The 12,895-nt window shown below is 39.5% G+C and overlaps 1 long non-coding RNA gene across 1 annotated transcript; it reads right to left on the reverse strand.

Moving 5' to 3' along the window:
* Positions 1-9,086: 9,086 nt before the first annotated feature.
* LOC115304920 lies at positions 9,087-11,486 on the reverse strand. Its single transcript, XR_003914672.1, has 2 exons — positions 11,216-11,486; positions 9,087-9,339 (listed from the first exon to the last, which is right to left on the reverse strand). It is a non-coding gene; the product is annotated as an uncharacterized LOC115304920 (long non-coding RNA).
* Between the last annotated feature and the right edge of the window lie 1,409 nt (positions 11,487-12,895).

The following is a 12,895-nucleotide window of genomic DNA, read 5'->3' on the forward strand; positions in this document are numbered from 1 at the left end:
GCAATTATCTTCAATTGCAAACACAGTGGATGAGAGAATTCAGAAAGGAAAATTTCAAAATAAGGATCCCACTAGGCTCATCTGCAACAAAGATCTTGAGAGGCGGGCTGTAGTAGTGGATAGAGCCCTACATTGGTTATCTAGAGTGCTGGCATTTTGCCCCTGACTGGTGTGGAAAGCTGAACTGATTTTCTTGACTCCACTATCAATATCTCTAAAATGTGGATATTGGATGTAAGGACCATAAAAGAAAGCAACTCGAGGCAGATGGAACATAAGAAATAGCCAACAAATTCTAGTCATCCTCCTATAATTATAATCTCTGTGCTGGGATTTAAGAGCTACTCACATACAAATATGTATGATTAATATCTATGTATTTGATATTATCCAAAATGTGTTTTGGTTGATGCTATCACAGTCCATTCAAATAGCAGCTTCATAGGAAATGTAATGGTCACCTTCTTCATTGTCCTTCTTTCTTTCCTTCCTTAATGTCTTTCATTAGTGTTTTGGCTAATAAGGAATGTTCATATTATCTAAAGCCAGATCATGATAAAGGCAAGGTTTTTTTTTGTCCATATACCATTGTTTGAAATAACACCATAAATGGTCTTAGTCAATAGTTTCTTTAATAATGCATCCCCTAAAAGTTTAAGTCAACGAATGAAATACTGTTAAATCTAAATCAAATTTACAAAACATGTTCATATATCCATTTCCATTTTTGTTATGAGAACACAGAATGTGTTAGCTTTTGAGAAAGAAAATCTGCACATGGAGTTTAAAATAGCCTTCAACCAGTGGCTGGCGTGGGGCTTTGCATAAACACTAGGGTACCGAATCGGTTGAGATGAACTGAAATCAGAGAACCAAGACCCAGCCCATCAGGCAGTAGAGGGTTTGGGTTGATGAGCCCATCACATCTTAAAAGTTCAATGACAGATTGTGGGTAACTACATCAAGGTTAGTTGGTAGAGAAAAACATGAAAAGTAGTCAACAGAGAAAAAAAGAGAGAAAACTTAATAACAAATGAAAAGTAAAATCAAAGGTAATGCCTTGACCTGAGCTTAGAGAGGCTGAGAAACTCAGCAGTGATGTTTCCACTTCATCTATAACACACGCTGTTCTTCTCCGGTCCTGAAAATAGCATGTGACTTATGAAGCATCCTATTAGCTGCTTCAGCAAAGCACATTTTCTTCTGAAAAGAAATCAGTTTAAGAATAAAAGAAACAAGCACAAACACAAAGCCAAACACACTGGGGTCTACACTGGACACTCATTCAAAATGTCATGTCATCCGAACACGTCTCCAGTTTTTAATGGTGCTTCGCTTGGGTCTAATCACATTCAAACCCTGCTGGGCTGCATGCTATTATATGCTTTAAAAATGTATAGCCAAGACACAACTAAAATAAAAAGCGCATACAAGCCAGCAGCTGAAACACAGAAAGAAGAGGCCTTTGGGATTCCATTTCGTCTGGTACAACCAAATCACAAGGTCATCTCTGACTTGTTGCCCACCTGCGTCTCTGTTTCCTCATCGTTAAAGTACGAGTGATCATTAGCAATGACTGATGACCTAAGGCTGTCATATTTAGTTTCTTTAAATTACATTTAGGAGCCTGTTTTCGGAAACCAGACAAACAGTTCTTCTCGTCTTCTTTCCTTTGCCATTACAGCATGAAAGATGTTGGGAAGACATATTCCCATTTCTCTATTTCTACCAAAACATGAGCCATGCTATTTCTATATTTTCCAGGAATGGCATTGTTCTGAAAAGTTTCAAATGAAAGAATGATAGAGGACTTTCTCCCTAAATATTTCAAATGATGAATTTTCTTGTTCTGAACGTTTCAGCTTTGTAGAAGGTCATATTAAATTGTATGTGCACATCAAACAGTATTACATATCTTTAGGTGAGTACATAGGGATAACTCATCCTTTGATTATTTTCCCCCGAAGTTTGAACATTTGCTCATGAAGTCTCTGCTCTGTTTTCATGTTTTTTACTGTTGACATTCAAATGGAATTGAACCAAGGGTTTTCTGATCAGAATAAAAATAAAGATAAAACCATTATAAGCCAAGGAAACTTGTGATAGTGTCTGACAATTTCCCAATGTGGTTGTTTCCTCATCCCAGATGTCCAAGGGACGTAATCAAAAACAAAGTGAACTTTATGATAAATGCCTGGGGGTAAATGTAGCTCACAAAAGATGTTATGGTTTTCCTATGGTTTTCCTCTATTTTGCTTCCTCAAAAAAAATCTTTATTTTGAATTGTCTTAATATTAGCTGGTTCTCAAAAAAGAAGGAAGCACACCCATCTGGACCCTTATCAAGTTTGGCCAATGTATCTAAGAGGTGACCACATACATTATGTTTTATTTTCCTAATCCCAGAACAAATAAACATTAATGTGTTTTGCCCTGAGTAACCAGATATGACATGAAATATGAAAAGACATAGTTGAGGTTCAGACGGCTGTTCCCAAAGTAAATTAAAATGGCATAGGTTTAGAAAACACACTCCTGTAGGGGGCTGCGTTCTACCTGCATCACTCAATCTGTGCCAGGGCTACACAATCAGATACCAGGAACAAAATCGTGAGCTAGTGACTGAGCTGGAGGCTGGAGTCCAGAGGGACTGGGTCAAGCACATGGGTCGGCTAATGAGGCACTGCTGATCCGGGGGCCCTGGACGGGCATGACGGGAGTGTCTGTGAATAGCTGAAGGACCACACTTGGGGTGGGTGCATGATTTCAACAGATCAGAGGGGCCTCTGTGGTCACAGTAGTACTGATGAAAGGTGGACTGCGCTTGAGATGAGCAGTTATGGAACCACAGCAAACCCAGTGAATGCACGTCATTCTCTGGCCTCAGCCCAAAGTGAGGAGCTCACTAAGTGGCAAGAGCCTTGGGTCAGACCAACAACCATTGAGCAACAGCCTTGCGACATCGTAAGAGGCAAATACAACCTTAAAATAATGGAGTGACCTGATAGACACGGTGGCAGGACCACCTACCTGCCTCCTCCCAGCCACACATTCCCTTTCCCCGGTGAAGTCCAGGGTCAGAGGAGAGCCTGATGAGACTGGTGCCATTTATAAAACTATATGAATATATGATTAATGATGAGATACAGAGGTGCGGTGACAACAGCTTGAGGACCAAACTAAGAGGCAGCGTGCAGCGCTCACACTGTGTTTTGAGAACAATCTTTTAGTACTCTATTTCAAAAAGACCACGTTTTGTTGTTGTTGTTGTTGTTTTGCTTTTTGCAGTATCAGGAAACACTGTGAATTAAATGATCTCTAACAGTTACTCAGCCCAGCCCTTTGGCCGAGAACGTTCTTGTCCCAGGGGTGCTGAGCTGCTAGGCCCTTGCCATCTACCATAGATGCCCCTTTCTTACTCTAAAATGAGCACAAGTGTCACGAGGGCCTCTGTGACATTAAGTGTGAGATCTGGAGGCTGAGGCATGTTCCCTAGATCCCCGGTTCTCACTTGGAGCAGGTATCTGAGTCCCGGGAGTGAGCGGGGACACTTTTTAAAACTCAGATTGCTTGGTCCTTGCATACAAGGTCTATGTCTATTTGCATTCTCCACTACACTCCCCATTATATATAAATAAAATTATTCAAGGGCTGAGAAGACTGTAGATGGCATCTGACTCAACTACCTCTTCTTAGAGGAAACTGAGGCCCAGAAAGGTTAATGATTATCACAGAGGCTATAGTCCAGGCTGCCAGATTCCAGTTCTGAGAGACTTTCATGCTATCAGCCCACCTCGTGGCTGGCTCTTTTTCATGTTTTCAGTGAGCTCTATCCTTGCAAAGTTCAAATTAATTTATACTGGCTGCATAAAACATTATGAGCGGCTTTTAAAAAGGAATAGGACTCTGCGTTAAGCTCCAAATTAAAGATCAAACTCTCAAGTTTATAATGATCATCTTTAGAGGATTAATTTTTAAAGGTAAGTTCTTCATTATTGTATGAATTAGACTATTTTTAGGTATTCTGTAGGGACCAAAACATTTATATTTGTTGGGTCTGCTGGAATAAAGTGTATAAATATATATATATATATATATATATATTTGTCTATATATATAAAATATATATATATATATATATTTGTCTATATATATAAACTCTGTATATATATTGACAAATATATAATCTTTCAAAGGCCTGTGTGTTCAATTTTCCTATAGAAGACAGCTAACACCTTTTTGAATAAAACTGTGAGACAGCACATTTATTTCTGGAGTGTTGGATTTACAATACACTTTTGTGACCTCTCTCAGTCATTCTGAGTGTGTGATTGTGGTGTGTGTGTGTCTGTGTGTGTGTGTCTGTGTGTGTGTGTGTGATGGAAAAAGACTGGAGGAACAAGTTATGGAGTGTCAGAGGGATGCAACAATGCTCATTTGTGACTTCATTTTCCTTTTGGAGTTGACTAGTCTCGATAGGTATCATTTCAAAACTATTTCAGTTCTTTCCCAAGATAGGGCTAGTTCTTTGGTTGTATTTGCAGCAAAATTTGAGCTAGACTCAGGTGATAGTGGAGGATGGGTTACAAACTCAAACTGCAAGGACAAAAGTCTAATGACCATCATCTACCTGAAAATGCAGTTCCCCATGTGTCTTATTCCAGATAATTACTGAGATGGATTTTCATGTAATTCTTCTTTGGAAGACTATCTCAAGGAAAAAGTGTGAAATCTGTGAAATACTCCAAAAGATGGATCTGTCTCCATTTTCAGAGAGGCTTGAAGTAGGATATGGACATCTTCACTCTAGGTGCATACCTGGTACAGAAGTGATAGTGGAAGGAAGCAGGAATTCTTTACAAAACATGCTTCTCTTTTGGAACAGCAGCAGGTGTTTCCTCCAAGTATCTCAAGCATTTCCTTAGAATTGCCAGTTATTTTCAGTCCATCTAAACTCCTGGTGTCCTTAGATATTCTCAGCAGCTGCAAATAATATTCTTCTGAGGTTGTCTGCAGTTACAGGGACTCAGATGTTAATTCCTGAAGCCACCTCTCTTACAATAAAATATTTAAAAATGAAGCGGCATGGAACTTCATATGGTTTGTTGTGTTATGGATTTTTAAATTTGGCCTTCTAAGAGGCAGAGGGCTATGAACAGCCTACTTATTTACAGTGGAACCTCGGGTACTCTTGGTGTGCAATTCAGTGTGAATCACCTTACCACCAAAGGCAAAAATCTATAGGCATTAGATTTCACATCTCTGAAATAGTGCTGGGAATGCAGCACTATAATAATGTAAAGAACACTGAAATACCACCTGGTTATAGACATCTTCGCTTATGGAAATAAATAATCTGGGATAAATATTGTCCATTTTCTTTTTCAAAGTTTGCAAAAATAATTGGTTCTGAGTTCATTCTCTTTTAATAACCAACAAAATGAATATATCATATGCATAATGGCCATTGACCCAGAAAGCTTATCATTTAGTAGGAGAAGCAGCCACATAACTATTAAAATATCGGCAATGATTAAATAATGTTCTAATATAAATACAATCAAGATACTGTGGAAGAACAGAGGAATGAATAAGTAAGTTTAATTTAACCAGAGCCACTAGAGGAAGGTAAGGACAAAACCAGCTTTGGTAGGTAAAGGGAGCTTTGGGAGAGCCACCAAGAGTTAGAGATCTACATGGATTTGTCTGGGAAAATGGTGTAGGTATCCAGAGTTTGTCTCCTACACTGGCTCTCATTCAAATCCAAACATGTTCCCATCACTAGTCCTTTGAACTTGCTGTTCTTTCTCCCCGGAAACCTCTTTTTCCAAATAGTTACATATCTTCTTCCTTATTCTGTCTTGTCTTTATCTGTGCCAATGTCACTTTGTCTCGATAACTCTAGAAGTACAACCCTCCCCTCTGAGTTCCCATCTCCCTTCTTTGCTCCACTTTTTCTGTAATACATGCAACATCTAATGTACATATTTGCTACATGTATTGTACACATACAATACAAATCATATGTCCTTAGAATTTACTCTCCATGAGGGCAAGAATTTTCTTTTGTTTCCTCCTTTGCTCACTGCCTACTATAGGTCTTGGAGCATACTTGAGGCTAACAGATATTTATTCAGTATTCACTGAATAAAAAGAGACAGAAAAAGGGGCATGTCCTTGCTCAGGCTGCAAGGAGTCAGCAGCTTAAAAATCAGAAATGCATTTTCTCGCGGTTGCAGACTCTGGGTGACAGAGGCATAGCCCCAGCAGATCAGGTTCTGGTGAGAGCTCGCTTCTCGGCTGCAGAGGACTGCCTTCCTTCAGTGCCCACATGCGACTGGGGAGGAGGCAGCACGTTCTCGCATGGCTCCTTTTGTAAGGACACTAATTCCATTACGAGGGCCCTACCCTCGTAAAATTAGTTAAAACTAAAACCTAGTTAAACCTAAAATTAGTTACTACCCAAAAGGTCCCATCTCCAAGTACTAACACAGAGAAGGTAGATCTTCAACATACAAATTTGTGGGGGCACAAATATTCATTCCATAACAGAACAATCAGAGATGAAAGAAGCAAAATAGGAACGAGATCATATCTGATATCAAAGAATGAGATATTTCTGGGTTAGCCATTAGCCAGCCTTCAACTGCCCACCTCCTGCCCAACAGGTATTCCCAGAGGAGAAGTGGAGCTTGAAAAGGAAGACTGCATCTCAGAAATGCCAAGTGCTTTCTAGAGGAAGTAATGAACACAGATATAGGGTCAACTGGAAATAAGTAGAGGTGACAGAGCCCAAATCCCCACAGCCCTTCAAACACTGCTCTTTTGGGAAGGATGAGAGACATGAAGCTGATGAAGAAGAGACAGTTTCTGCACGAATGCACTGCTGGAAGGTGTGGAGAAAAGTTCCTTCTCTACTAGGTGACACTCAGAAAGCCTGGCCATTGGCATGATTCCCACTGTGGGTGCTGACAATGTAGTCTGGGAATCTAGGGGGTGTCCCTCAGGGCCAGGTGAGAACACTTGGCACAAAGGTCAGAAACAAGAAAACAGAGTAGAGAGGATATTATTATTTTTTCCTCTAGGAACTGACTACATTAAAGGAAATCCAGCCCCATCTGTGCTTCCTGCTAGATGAGAAGCCAATAAAATTCGACACATTTAATACAAAGGTAAATGGGTGAAACAGAAGGGGCCACTTTGCTAAACAAGAGGAATTCATCTCTCTGAAAGAGACACAGTGGATGAAGCAAAGACACAGACTGAGTCAGAGATGAGTTCTAAGGACACTTGGGAAAATATCAATTCAACTACTTTATCGTGTTAAAGAGGAAAACATTTGAGGTTTGGAAGAAAAGACAGCCATGGCTGCCAAACTAAAAACTGATAGGATACCGCCACAGACAAAAAGAGGGAAGAAATGATTAGTGATGTAGATGTTAAACTTTAAAAACTCACCAAGAACTCGCAGGAAAAGGATACAGAGAAAATGTGAAAGACATAAGAAATAAAACACAGAGATCCAATCTATATATAAAAGAATTTCCGAAACTATCGAAGTATTTTTTAAAGACTGGAAAGACCAGTTGAAAGTACTACAGAAACGCATGGGCATAAGTAGCAGGAAGACTAATTACGTGTGGATCACAGGAGACCCCGACAGACCTCCCACCACCCTCCCCCTATCTCAGCACCCCAACTGCCGGTCTTGCCCCTGACTTCTCCTTTCCCTCCTTCCGTCCTTTTTTCTCTCTTGTCCCCCCTCCCTTTATTGAGAGAGAGAGAGCAAGCACGAGCAGGGGCCACAGAGAGAGAAAGAGAAAATTGTAAGCAGGCTCCATACCCAGTGTGGAGCCCGAGGCAGGGCTTGAGCCCATAACCTTGGGATCATGAACTGAGCTGAAATCAAGAGTAGGATGCTCAATGGACTGAGCCACCCAGATGCCCATTACTTCCTCTTTCTTTTGAGGCTTTCTTCTATTCACTCATCCAGTAGTCCCTGTCTTCTTATCCCTTCCCCTCCAGAAACTGTTTTATCTCAACGGAAGGCTTAACTGTGCACAGCATCACTGATAAAAACAACACAGCAGGTGTGTAATATTATCCTAGATTATTACTTACATGTTAAATCAAGAATTAGGAACCCTCGATGTGCTTATTGTATTAAAAAAAATAAACAGCTGGCACGACCTTTCATTCATCATTCTGAAAAGTGATCTTGACTTTAAACAAAACTAGAAACAGCTCCTGTCTAGTGAAAATGATCTGGATGTTTCTAAAAGCATTTCCTTCAGCTTGCAAAAGGATGAGTTAGGAGCCTTGATAGCTTTGTGCAAATTATTTCTGGATTTGGTCACTTTTATGTTTATCTCCCCTGAGCTTCATGTTTTGGCCACCTGTCCAATTTAAGTAACTTTTAGACATTGAAATATTTTATTGTGATCCTTGGATTAGAAACCACAGGATAAACAGGCACAACTGGTAATTCTTAAGTTAACAAAGAAGATATTGTTTCAGGGCCATGATGGGCTTTGAGCACAGATGTCTACTTGACCTCTGAAAGTCAGCCTGGACCCCTGCCCAGCTTTAGGAAGAAGATCTGTAGAACCCAGCTGCTGCCTCTCGCTCACATGATGCCAACATGGTTTGGGGCCACTTAAGCCATCGCTTCCTTTGCATTCCTTGTTTCTCAAATGACTTGTTTCAAGGACCTACATATAGTTTATATCTATGGATCCTGTTATGCGTGGTACTAATTCTCTGCTAAAACAACGTCACTATGAATAAGCAGAAAACATCCAAATAAATATGCATCTAAAAGGAAGTAGAGAAGCATTCCCTCAGCAAGATCCCTAAGAACTGCTCAGCCCAGCCAAGTTTAGCCAGGCACAGCTGTCTTCTGACTAAGAAGCAACATTTTGTTATACCTTGAGCACAACAGTCTTCTGAAACATGCAAAGGGGTCCTCATGCTCACTCAAACACTTTTGTTTGTTAAGAGAGATTCTTACTGAGAGAGAGCAACCATTTTTCCTCTGGTATTCAGTGAAACAGATTATTTATGGAATTTGAGTAGACTATTCTCTGATATTGTTATTCTAATATTCTTGCTTTTTATTCTGCACAAAAAAGTAAAGAGAATTAATACAGTGGGCATTTCTTAAAACTGTGTATCCTTGCATCAAAGAGGAAGTCAAATGGAAGTGTTTCCCGGCATAGAATTAAGTCTAGACAAAGTCTAGTACATAGAAGTATGTGTGCTGGTCACAGAAGTAAGAACCGCATAGCACCACCGGCGTTCTACTGATTCGGTTTCCTCCTGTGACCACTTTCTGAGTTCACTGAAAACAAAACAAGACAAAAATACATGTGTGCTTTTGTTTTTGGATTTTGATTGAGAATTATCATTGATAAGTCATACACATCATATTTCTATAAATAACCCCTTCAGGTCTCTGTAATGGTCAAGGGTGAGTATAATCCTTAAAACTCCTTAAACAATGCAAACTCACTAGGATTTATTTTCATGAAACATAATTAAGAAAAACTTTTCACTAAATAACAAACAAAAACCTTGAGAATCTACCCCCCCCAAGAAGATAAAGATAAAAAATAAAAATAAAATAAAATAAAAACAACTTCCAATCTTCACCCTGGTACCTTTTGACTCTTGGTTTCCTAGAATATATAGATAAAACTGAAGAGCAGTTTGGAATGAATCATTTTAAACTTTAAATTTTGTTGGAAAAAATCTCCCAATACATTTTGGAAATACTTTTATGTTCTATTCCCTTTTGGAGAGAGGTAATATTAAAAGCTCTGAGGAGTCCTACAGAAATATGTTTTTGTTCATAACTCAAAGTGGCCCACACTTACTGACCAGATCTCCCTCCTTCTATAATGAAAGCTTGGCTTACATTAATGAGGAAAAATCTGATTGAGAGGAGAAACTTGCTAAGTTTCTTTAAAAGAGTTGATTATTTCAAGGTGTATGAAAATTGCCTCTTGGGTCACAATAATACAACCACACGTGACCAGCTCCCTTAAACATGGAAAGCTCCTTATCCACTTATTTATGTCTAACCCAGTGGTGGAGTAATGATTTCACAATAGTAAACTTTTCTGTGCTGCAGTGCTGATAATGTTTAAAGACAAACTTTTTTCCCCCCTAATAGCATCTCTAGTGGTATTTTTATTTCCCTGTTCTTCTCTGGTTCCCAGAACATGACCTTTGTCTATTTCTGTCTTTTGATGATTATGGGCATGAAGAGACTTAGATATGGAGGGGGAAAGATAATTGCCCTGGGCCACAGGAATAAGTAGTGACTAAGTGTGTAGAGAAGATTACACATCTTGAAATCTACTTTCCCCCCTGGCACAGTCATTACTGCTGCCACGGCCACCCCATGAGGTAAGGGAGCTCACTTATTTTTGAAAGTAGTTAATAACACAATGAGGCTTAAAGAAAAAAAACTATTAAAATAACAAAAACGCCCTACCCTTTCCACCTTATTCTATTCTTAGCTAAATAGATTTGCCACTACCAATTTGCATTCATTACATTTGATTTATATACCTATGCCTAATCATCCCAATTGTGGCCTACTTAAAAACTGTGCCTACAGCAAAACAGAATTTGTGCCCATAGCATAACTGAAACCAGGGCTGACGGGAGTTCTGATAATGTCAACATACTTAAAATTGCATTGACTGTATTATAGGCAAGTTCAGAATGCCACATAGGTGAAATACTAGAAGAGAAAAATAACTTGAGAATGCTTGATAGTTTTGCTTATTTTCTTGTTTTCTGGTATTAAAAAATTGTTTGATGGTAGAAGTATATTGGCATGAGAAGTCTAAGCCTTTCAGAGATTGGCACTGATAGAGACTTGATATCAAGGGATGCTTTTGGCTTCCCTGTAAAGAAAATTAAATATTTCCAACCTTTGTTGCTTAATCAATATTGATCTGGAGCATGGATTTTCTATTAGCGTGAGCAAGTTGGCAAACACCTGTATGAAGTGCAGCCCAGTCAAAAGCTGGGGATCCTTCATGCGGAACATTCTGGAGGGGAGGGAGCAGGATAAGACAGACTGGCTGAGACAGGTGGTAGGCATCAGGGCTACAGGATTCTTTTCTTTTGCAATGGAACATACATTTCAAGAGGTTGGTATCTAATATCTACTTGCTTCATGGCTTCCCAATGTCTGCTCTTACCTCTGATCTCCATTGGAATTGTGTCTTCCTTCTCAGGAAATTCCACCTGCAGGAATTCATGTTTCCTACAGTCTTGCTCCAATCCCATCTAGGAGCAGTGCTCTGTAGGTTTCTGAATAAGACCTACAAGCACTAGTGACATATAAGTCCTGCCTCTCGGGCAAATACTTCTGGTTGTTTTGTTGAGTGGGGCTCTGTGGGGCTGTGTCTGAGCTCTTCCTTAGATGTTCTGACTTTCCTGGATTCTACTAATTGAATCTTTGACCTCTGACCTAGAGAGGCTTGCCCACCTTTGGCTGATGGACACAAACACCTTGGTTCAGCAATGGCAGCAGAGACCCCACAAGTGATCTTGATCTTTAAGAATCCAGTCTAGCCTCCAGGGCTAGGAGAGCTAAAAAAAAAAATGTGATAAACACAAATACTTAGATTCACTGACAGAGTGTCTGGCAGTAAGTAAGGAGTTGCAAACAAAAGAAACGATGCACAGACCAATTTTAGAGTTGCTTCAAATCTTTGCAAATGGTTTCTTTAAGAAAACCGATGTGACACGCAACATAAATAGGCACACTTTAAAATAACTGAGTTATAAGTGACTCTTAAATCCAGAGAACAGATTGAGGGTGGCTGGGTGGGGGAGGGGCTAAATGGGTGACAGGCATTAAGGAGGGCACTTGTGGGGATGAGCACTGGTGTCATATGTAAGAGATGAACCACTGGGTTCTACTTCTGAAGCCAAGGCTACACTGTAGGTTAACTGACTTGAAAACAAATTAATAAAAAGTAAAATATAAAATAAAACAAAATAAAATAAAAATAACTGAGTCACTTACATTCTCTACACAAAAGGTCCTCCTAGACTATTTCTAATAAAATAAATTCCATTTATTTCAACAGGTTATTTTTAAATGCCTCTTCCCTTCTCAATAAATAATCTTATACAGTCGTAAATAGTATGACATTAATTAGCTATGCCTTATATAGAAGAAATCCTGCTTGTTTAATTTATAGATCTCCCAAATAGTGATCCATGTCTTACATTATTTATTTTCTATGCGAGTTCCAGGATTTCTACCTGAGCATACAATTGAATCATATGTATATTTTAACATTATTTAGGGAAGGAAGAATAAGAAACGGTCTGAAAAGTAAAACCCTAAATTGTAGAACTCTTTGAGGATGAAGAAATCAGCAAGCAGTTACCAAGTCAGTGGTTTTAAGAATGGCCGAATAAAGTCCTGCATTTGTTCCCAAGCTCTTTTAGCTGGCATCGTTCAAAGTGAGAAAAGGAAATGAAAAGCAATTGATTAGAAAGAAAGAACTAGAGCTCAGTCCCCCACATGACTGGGTCAGTAAGTATGTAGGATCAACAAACTGAAGTAAATGCTCACGACTTGCGTACTTAGTCAACTGTGAACCTCCAGTGACTGAAACTGGGAGTGAAGAGGAAAACACACACTGGTGAAATGCCCGGTCCACCTCACAAGCCAGGTCTGTCCTTGGGATCCCCATGAACCCTTGGGGCAGAGAAGGCCCTCGTTTCAAAAGAGCATTAGTATATAACGGAGGCCATTGAATTCTCCACAGCAGGGCAAAGAACACAATATTAGTGCCATATCATTTTCCCCCATTGTCTATGAAATATTTGAAGTGAAAATGGCTTCTTTCAACAACCAGAGA

Source organism: Suricata suricatta, chromosome 10, assembly GCF_006229205.1.
Source record: "Suricata suricatta isolate VVHF042 chromosome 10, meerkat_22Aug2017_6uvM2_HiC, whole genome shotgun sequence".
NCBI lineage: Eukaryota > Metazoa > Chordata > Mammalia > Carnivora > Herpestidae > Suricata > Suricata suricatta.